Source organism: Leptonychotes weddellii, chromosome X, assembly GCF_054177405.1.
Source record: "Leptonychotes weddellii isolate Sample4059 chromosome X, ASM5417740v2, whole genome shotgun sequence".
Classification (NCBI taxonomy): domain Eukaryota; kingdom Metazoa; phylum Chordata; class Mammalia; order Carnivora; family Phocidae; genus Leptonychotes; species Leptonychotes weddellii.
Window position 1 is genome coordinate 20,726,007 of NC_138385.1, and position 10,476 is coordinate 20,736,482.

The 10,476-nt window shown below is 33.7% G+C and overlaps 1 pseudogene; it reads right to left on the bottom strand.

Annotated features, from left to right (window-relative positions):
• Window positions 1-7,259: 7,259 nt before the first annotated feature.
• Window positions 7,260-7,633, bottom strand: LOC102726736 (ATP synthase F(0) complex subunit g, mitochondrial pseudogene; annotated as a pseudogene).
• Window positions 7,634-10,476: the final 2,843 nt, after the last annotated feature.

The following is a 10,476-nucleotide window of genomic DNA, read 5'->3' on the forward strand; positions in this document are numbered from 1 at the left end:
AAACAAATTTTGATCATTTTAAAATTCGCTAGACAATGATGCTTTATAAAAAATGCATTGAAAATAATGAAGATGGAGGGAATCATCCAAGGAAAAGTTGTCTGAGTAGCAGAAGGGAATGATATCCAGCTTATAGTTGAAAAAGATATTAGGCTTACACAAAAAGAAAGATACTTCTTCCAATCTAACGAAGAATATACATGTTGGATGCAGAGAAATCTGTATGTTTGTTGGCAGAAAGGAAGTAAGGGTTTTTTGTTGTTGTTGTTCAGTAGAGGATGGAGGAGGGAAGAGTAGTTTGAAGAGCCTGGAGAAGGTTTAAAGATTATTTATTTATTTGACAAAGAATGAGAGAGAGAGAGAGAACAAGCAGGGGGAGCAGCAGAGGGAGAGGGAGAAGCAGGCTCCCTGCTGAGCAGGGAGCCCAATGCTGAGCTTGATCCCAGGACTCTGGGATCATGACCTGAGCCGAAAGCAGACATTTAACTGACTGAGCCACCCAGGCTCCCCGAGCCTGGATAAGGTTTAAATCACTGCTATGCTGGACAAGAAAGAACTGACTAGAGATGCATAGGGGAATCCCTTGTAGGCCCTGAAGAACTGACTGAGATTGAAAACCATAAATTTATGTGGCACATATTATGCACAATATTGTATAATTATGTGATACTCTACAGCAGTGATCAAGTGGTCAACAAACCAGATTGAGTGGGAAAAAAAGATAATTGGATTGATACATGATAGACAGATATGATAAAAGGACAATAATGTAAGAAAATTGGGAAAAATCTGTGTGTGTGTGTGTGTGCGTGTGTGCGTGTGTGTGCACGCGCATGTGCATGTGTTTCAGACCAATTATTGGATATTTCCAAGCAGGTGTTCCGTGGGCAACTCAAATACAATGTGGCAAAATCTAAAACCATCATCTATCAAATTCTTGCCCCTCCTTCTGTATCTTTATGTCTTCATAATAGATCAAGTTGCTCAAGTAAGACCGTTACAGTCAATTTAGAACTTTTCTCCATTTTGCACATTTGCAATGGTTTTCCATGCTTTGCACTTCTGTATCAGTTAACCTTCTGCTTTAAATTTCTTTCCCCATTTCTCTGTTAAAATCATCTTCATATTTTAAGGCTCAGATTAAGTATAACTTCCTCTATCAAGATTTCTTCATCCCCTCTTTCTACCAGAGTTAATCACTTCATCTTTTCTGGATTACGGTTTGCATCTTAAAACTCCCATTGTAACTCTTAGTGTATCACCCTTAGGTTTCTTTTTTTCTTTTTTTTACATGACTCTTCTTTTTTGCTGTAAGCTTAAAGAAGAGACTATGTGTTTTTCTTCATTGTCTCAGGAGTATATGGTAGGTGACTGATAAATTTTATTGAATAAGTGAATTTTAATAAATGAAGAAATCCAATTTGAATATGGTGTCAACATATGAAGGAAGGTGTAATGAAGAAAATTGATGAAAAATAAACAAAATAATTATAGTTTCTTTTTTACTTCAACTATTTGACAGTTCAAATTTTACATTAGAGTAATGGAAGTATTTGACCTATTTAGATGAAATACAATAAAACTAAAGTGTATCAAATAAAATTTGTGATTGTCTAACATCTTGAGCAAAAAAAAATCAAAATTTTATCCAATACTTATTAATAAAATCATTTCTGTTCATGAAAGCAATATAAACCTTTCTTGGAAACAAACAGGAAATATTGAAAAGCATATATACACATATCCCAAATATTAACATTTTAACATATATTTATTTAGTGTTGCTTAATTGAAAGGAATATAAAATGAACAAGAGAAATATTCCCTGAATCTCTCAGGCCTGAAATTATAGAATCATCTATGATGCCAGAGGAGACATTTCCTTTGAAATATTTTTCTTATCTGCCCCTTCACAACCCTTTGTATCCCTGACACAAGGAGACGAAACCCTTATGACCTTATGCATGACACATCGTCTTAACTTTCCTCCCAAACTCCTCTGTAATGTAATCTTCAGGCTGCTGCCAAACTAATCATCAGAAAATAATGCCTCTATATATGATTTTTCTGAATACCTCTTACTGTGATTACCATTCATGTAGGACTTTTATGTAATATATTACTTTCTCATGAGTTTTACTTACTTTTGGAACTTTCATTACTATGCCCACTTACTGTGACTTTATATTACTTGTTTTTGTGTAGCATATTAGTTATTTAACATATATCTTATGTGTTTATCTTTTTATTTAGATGCTCCATGAGAATAGGGATCTTATATTTTTCCTCTGGATATCACCAGAACTTGGTTAATGACATAGGTATGGATAAATCCTTGATTATGTCATTTCTTCAAACTTAGCTTCTTGAAAGCAAGAACTGTATTTTATATATAAATATCCCTCCATTCCTATCATACTCCTAGGTTCATAATAACTACTTAGAACATTTGATTTAATATTTGATAAGTATAAATATAACCAATATATTTCTTATACTCAAATTAAGAAAATACTTCTCTTGCATTAAAGGTCACATTGTGAACTAAGTAATTATATAACAACAATAACAATAGCCAACACTTTTATAATGCTTACCATCAGGTGCTATTGTAAACACTTTGCACATATAAACTTATAATTCTCACAACTTTGTAAGACAGGACTACAAATATCACTACTTACATATATAAGGAATCAGATATAAAGAATTAAGTGACTTATAAATTAGACTTAAAAACTTGTGCACCAAAGGATACCATCAAGAAAGTGAAAATACAACACACAGAGTGGCAGGAAATATTTTCAAAGCATGTATCAGATACGGGTTTATTATCCAGAATATATAAAGTGCTCTAACATCTCAACAATAAAGAAATAATAATCCAATATTAAATCATGGACAAAGGATCTGCATGAACTTTTCTCCAAAAAACATATGCAAATGGTGAATAAGTATATCAAAAGATGCTCAATATCATTAGTCATTAGGGAAATGCAAATGAAAACCACAATGAGATACCACTGCATATCCACTAGGATGGCTATAATAAAAAGATGGACAATACTAAATGTTGGTAAGGATGTGGAGAAATTGGAACTCTTATATATTGCTGAAAGGAATGTAAAATGGTGCAGCCACTGTGGAAATCACTTTCCCTATTCCTCAAATAAAACAGGATTACCATAATACCCAGAAGCTCTACTACTGAGTAGGAGTGATGAAAATATGTCTTAACAAAAACATGCCCAGAAATGTTCATAGCAGCATTATTCATAATAACTAAAAGTAGAAATAATTCAAATGTCCAGCAACTGTGGAATGGATAAACAAAATGTTATATTTCCAAACAATGGGCCATTCTTCAGCCATATAAAGGAATTAAGTACTCTTACATGCTACAAAATGGCTGAACTTAGAAAACATTATTCTCCGTTAAATAAGCCAGACACAACTGAGCACACATTGTATGATTCCACTTGTATGAAATATCCAGAATAAGCAAATCCATACAGGCAGAAATTAGATTAGTGATTGATGGGTGGAGGGACTGATGACTAGGGTTTTTTTTTTTTTGAGGAAATGGAAATATTCTGCAGTTATATAGTGGCAATGTTGCAAAACCTTGTTAATATACTTAAAAATACTGAATCAAACATTTTAAAAGGACAAATCTTTTTTAAAGATTTTATTTATTTATTTGACAGAGAGAGACATAGTGAGAGAGGGAACACAAGCAGGGGGAGTGGGAGAGGGAGAAGCAGGCTTCCCACGGAGCAGGTAGCCTGATGCAGGGCTCGATCCCAGGACCCTGAGATCATGACCTGAGCCGAAGGCAGATGCTTAACGACTGAGCCACCCAGGCTCCCCCTGAAGATAACTTTTTCAATAGTTTGTTTTCTATGAAATAGATTTTCTCTAACTATAGTTTTGTTTTTAAGCTCTATGACTCTTACTTACTTTTTATAATAGGTAATTATTTCCATCTCAACAGTAATATGATTACAGTACCAGTACTTTCATGAAATCTTTCTATACTTCATCATTATTATTATGTTTTTAGAATGTCATTCTTTTTAAAAGGATAATGGTTTTAATAACTTTAACAGTTATTTGGGAATAATGAATCTAACAAGATGGGTCATTCTCTGAATATGCAAACATGGTTATCTTCATATTCATTTTCACATTTCTTTTCAAATGAATGAATTATTCTCTGATCAGTTTAATTACTATATTTCAATCTTGAGAGAATATTATCCATTTTCCATTCAGATCAGAACTGAGTTATTCAATTCAGCTGCATAAAATAACTAGGTTTCTGAATATTCTGGAAAATGCACCAGAGGAAATATTAGGAAGCACATTGGAATTCCAATCCTTTTCCATTTTCTCCACTCTTAAGGTAAAACCTCCAGATATAGTCTGCAGACCTACGATTTATTCATTTAAATTTGTAGCTCTCTATATAGACCTAGAAGGTATTTCTTTGTACCATAGGAGGGACTTCTGTTTTCCATCATTTTATTTTATAACTTACAAAAGAAAACAAATACATGTATGTCTAAATAACTGACCAATGCTCTTCAAAATTGTCAAGGTAATGGAAGATATAGAACAAAAGAGGAACAGTGACATATTGAAGATGAAGCTCAAGATGAAAAAAGTCAAAAAGTTAAAACTTGAGAGCTTGGTATAGAGAGCAAACTGATGGTTACCAGTAGCGAGGTGGGGTTTGAGTGAAATAGGTGTTGGCAATTAAGGAGTGCACTTGTCATGATAAGCGCTGGGTCGTGGTGAGCACTGGGAATTGCTGAATCACTATATTGTACACCTGAAACTAATATAACACTGTATGTTAACTACAGTGGAATTAAAATTAAAAACTTAATTAAAAAACTTGAGAGTTTAGTTAGAACTTTAGTAAAAGTGAAGGAAGTTCTACAGTTTATTAATCATATTGTTCCAATGTTAATTTCCTGGGTCTGACAATTTTACTATTGTTATGTAAGATCTTCATCTTAGGAAAAGTTGGATGAGGGAAATATAGGACTTCTGTATGATTTTATCACTTTTCTGTAAGTCCAAAATTCTTTCAAAATAAAAAGGAAAATAGCAGCAGCAGCAACTGCAAGAACAACTAAAACCTCTCAAAGTTCCAGGGTTTAGAATCAGAGAGTATTAATCCAAAAACTATCTTAAGAATTAACTCACTTTATTTAAGCTAATGCTATTCTAATAATACAAGACGGATGACACATAAAAATATGCTAATGGGGTGCCTGGGTAGCTCAGTCAGTTAAGCATCTCAATCTTGATTTTGGCTCAGGTCATGATCTCAGGGTCATGAGATCGTGCCCCATGTTGGGTTCCACATTCAGCATGGAGTCTGCTTGTCCCTCTCCCTCTGTTCTTCCCCCACCCCACTCTCTCTCAAATAAATAAATAAAAATCTATATCTATATATCTATATCTATATCTATATTCACATCACATAACTCATCTTAACCATACCTAACAGAAAATACATAATAGTTGTCTCTGCAATGACTGATATTAATCATAGAACTAATCAAAATAGACCATAGTCCAATGATGGAATGTATTTACAGGCATGACATTAGTCTCTGAGGAAAAAAGAATCCCACCTTTTCCCTTTTTATTATTATGTTTTTTAATGAGCTTTATGTTTCCTCTTCTGTCTCTCTGAATCTATCTCTCTTATTAATATAATTCACAGTTACTTACTCTGGAGCATTCTTCAGTAATGACAGAAAAAATCACCACTTGTTTTTTTGTATGTCTTAACTAACCCATCATCTATTTTATCTTCTCTTCCTTTTCCTTATATTCCTTCTTATAATTACAGCATTTATTATTGTTCTTATAAGAATTGTTGAAACAAAATATATGTACTAGTGTAATTGCTAACATCAGCTGGAAACTAAAAATACAAAACATATTATTTTTTTAAAGATTTTATTTATTTATTTGCCAGAAAGACAGAGAGAGACAGCGTGCAAGCAGGGGGAGTGGCAGGCAGAGGGAGAAGCAGACTTCCTGCTGAGCAGGGAGCCTGATGTGGGTCTCGATCCTAGGACCCTGGGATCATGACCTGAGCAGAAGGCAAATGCTCAACTGACTGAGCCACCCAGGCGTCCCATAAAAATACAAAACATATTAAACCAACCAGTTGAGTGCGAGTTTATGGGTAATAAAAGCAATCTAAAAGTCTCACCTCAGTATTAGGGATAAGGAAATCATTGAATTGGGCTTTTAGTTAGTCTTTCATTTTGATACAAAAATAACATTAAATGTCATGCAAAACTTTTAAATGAAATATTAACAGTCAAAATCAGCAACAAATAAAATAATATAAAATAATCAAGTGAAGTTAATTATAAAATTGCAAGAATGGTTCATCATTCTAACCATTAACAAATAGATCAACGAAAGTCACTACATTAACAAATTAAGTGAAGAAAACCATATGGTTATATCTTTAAATATTGAAGAGATATTTAATAGCATTCTACAACCAATTCTTAGCATGACTCTTAATAAAATAGGAATAGTAATTAGGAAAAAATACTATTCATGAAAAGCTAACACCAAATATTATTTTATTTGTAGATTGGTGAAGTGAATTTCAATAAATCAGAAATAAGTCAGTGAGATTGGCAACCATGCCAATAAGACTTCTCTTAGAAGTTTTATTCAATATAATAAGAGACTAAAAACATTAGTGTAAATATTAGAAACCAAGAAACAATTTTTTGTTTGTGGTTGACTTAACTATTGATCTAGAAAACCTATGAAATTCCACTTAAAAAAAACTATTAAGGGCGCCTGGGTGGCTCAGTCATTAAACGTCTGCCTTAGGCTCGGGTCATGGTCCTAGGGTCCTGGAATCGAGCCCCACATCGGGCTCCCTGCTCGGCCGGGAGCCTGCTTCTCCCTCTCCCGCTCCCCCTGCTTGTGTTCCCTCCCTCGCTGTCTTTCTCTCTGTCAAATAAATAAATAAAAATTAAAAAAAAACCTATCAAAATGGATGATGTAATTTAGGAAGATTTCTGGGTACAGGATAAACAAAAAGCAAGTTTTTTTTTTCTTTACTATCTCTCATAATTTATAAGTGAGCAATCCATCCTGTTTTAAATGTTAACAAAATTATAAAATATCAAGAGATAAATATAATAAGAATATATAAAAAATATTTTTATATACTATCTTATTTTATGCAAATACCAGTCTGATCACACATGGTCCAAGAACACTCAAATAATAAACCAAATATAAAAAGATATTAAAGATTGGTCTTCAAACATTATAGCCAATGATACCACGCTTGCTTATGATTTCACCGACATAAAACCTCATCCACACCTCAGTGGCCACCAAACCATTCAGCAGAGCTCCCTTAACTGTGAGCCCTTTGAAGCTACTGGTTTGAGCACACTTGACTATTTTTTTTCAAGCTCTGAATAGCTGTAGGGATCTCAGCAGGAGTTGGAGGAACCAGCTCAACCTTGGCATAGTGTCAAAATGTAGCCAGTCAAGGTTACATTTAAGTCCCAGCAGCATTCACCAGCACCGGGACCTTCTCCACAAGGTTACAGACAAACTGGGCCATGGTTCCAGGATGTAAAGTCTAAAAAAATCTTTAAATTGTATAGAACAGGGCTAATACTTTAGAATAGTGGAGTAAGGACATCTGAGAGTCAGCTCCTCCACAAAAACAATAAAAACAGTGGTAAAAATTATTAAAATAATCTTCTCCCACTCTGGAAATTAACCAAATGTTTCCAACCATTCAAGGAGCATTTATTCAAGAAAAATGGTTAAATCTTGGAAATAACAGTAAGTTTTGCTTGCCCTATACCCATTTTCTTCTCCTCAGCTCCATGGTATCCTTGAAATCCTGTAGTCTAATAATCATAGTGCATTAACTCCAGCTGCTGAACAGCACTAGCGGGGGGAAAATCAGGTTTGGAGTACCCTAAAACTCCACCCTACAGAACTGTCATTATTAGATTCATCTGACAGTTACTTAGAAATCCCCACTCTCAGGGAATGTTTTTGTTTGACCTGACTCTGAGCTTACTGGCAACAACCTTTCCCTTGGGACATCAAAACAATCAAAAACAATTAGTGACAATTGTTTAATTACTTCCTGAGGCAGTGATAACTGTTGGAACAAACAAGATTATGACTAAAAACTTAAAAGGAAAAGTTGACAAATAGGATATCAATTGTGGGGTTTGAAGACATCCCACATATTCCTGGAAATTGAGAAGGCCAAGTGTTTACACTGGCTATGTACATGTTCAGGAAGATCTGAGAGGCCCTATTGTCTCATCTATGGTGGACCAATGGAGGCTCTATACAGCAATCAGGGAAGGCTAAGGCAGAGTTGGCAATTGCTTGCCAGAATGTTGACACCAAGCTTCAACATGCACACAGGGCACCTCATGAAAGGCTAGAAAATGTTTTGGTTAAAGGTATTTAAGGAAATCTCTCCAATCATTCACTGACAGCTACCCTAACCAAGCAGAGACTTCAGTGGCCATATATGACATAGAACAGAGACTTTACAAATGTAGTACAGGAGAGTCACTAAAGAAGCAACAACAAAAATAAATTCTGAGTAAAGGAAGTCAATTCTGATTTCTAGAATTGCCACATTATATTATATAAAGGTCCAATTATCAACAAAGATTATGAAACATGCACAGAAACAAAAATGAACGGTCTATACACAGTAAAATTGTCAATAGAATATTCCACTGAAAAAGCCCAGACATTTCATTTAATAGATAAAGACTAAATCAGCTATTAAAATTTGTTCAGGGCGCCTGGGTGGCTCAGATGGTTAAGCGTCTGTCTTCGGCTCAGGTCATGATCCCAGGGTCCTGGGATCAAGTCCCACATCGGGCTCCCGGCTCAGTGGGGAGCCTGCTTCTCCCTCTGACCCTCTCCCCTCTCATGCTGTTTCCCTCTCGCTCGCTCTCTAAAAAATAAATAAAATCTTTAAAAAAAAATAAAAATTAAAAAAAAATAAAAAATAAAATTTGTTCAAAGAACTAAAGGAAATCATGTCTAAAAGTGAAGTATGAGAACAGTATCTCAATAGAGACTACAAATAAAGATATAGAAGTCATTAAAAAATCTGAAGCTCATAAGTACAATAATTGAAATAAAAATTTACTAAAGGAACTCCACAGCAGATTTGAACTGACAAAGAAAGAACCAGTAATCTTGAGGATAGGACTATTATAACTATCCATTCCAATGAACAGAAAGAAAATAAGAATTAAGGAAAGTAAACAGAGCCTCAGAAACTTGTGAGGCACCATCAAGAATACCAACATATACATAGTGGGAGTCCCAAACACAAAGGAGAGAGGAATGGGCACAAAGAATATTTTTAAAAAATAATGGCTAAACATTTCCCAAGTTTGATGAAAAACATTAAGTTACATATCCAAAAATCTCAAAACTTTCCAAGTAAGATAAACTCAAAGAGATCCACACTATGTACATCATACTCAAAATTCAGAACCAGATATAAAGAAAGGATATAAAACACAGCGAGACTGAAGTAAATCATCACATAAAAGAAAACCTTAATAAGATCTACAACTGATTTCCCAACAAAAACCTTGGAAGCCAGAGGGCTGTGGGATGACATATTTAAAGTGCTAAATGAAAGACTGTTGACCAAGAATTCCATACTTAGCAAAACTATATCTCAAAAATGAAGGAGAAATTAACATATCACCCAAATAAATAAAAACAATTTTTTTGCCAGAAGATAAAGTCCTGGGGATGAAATAAAAAGACACTATACAGTAATCCTAATCAACCAATCAATCCATCAATAGCACTAGTAATGGTAAGTATATAGTAAAATATAAACTATGATATTAAATGCATTATTGGATTATAATTATTTCTTTCTTATCTGATTTTTAAAAACTGCTTAAAACAATAATTAAGAAACTGAGTTGATATTAGGATCTAACTCATGGAAACTAGCACATGGTTACAGAGATATACAGAGCTATACAATTTGTATATACAATTGAAATTAAGATGGCATTACATTGAAGTACATGTTTTTAAGTTAAGATGTTAGTTGTAATCCTCAGGAAAACTGCTAAAAGAATAACTCAAATATTTATTAAAATTACAAAAGAATTAAATAATATACTAGAAAATACACATTTACCACAAAGTAAGAATAAAGAAATAGAAGGAAAAAAACCTGAGACATAAAAAAACAAAGAGCAAAATTGCAGACACAAATTCTAAATTATCAGAACTTAGATTAAATATGAATGTATTAAACATTCTAATCAAAAAGCAGAGATCCACAAAATAATAAAAATTTTAAATCATAATTTGAGGAACTATCTGCAAATCATATATCTCATAAGGGTTTAGTATCCAGAACAAAATCTACTAACTCAACAA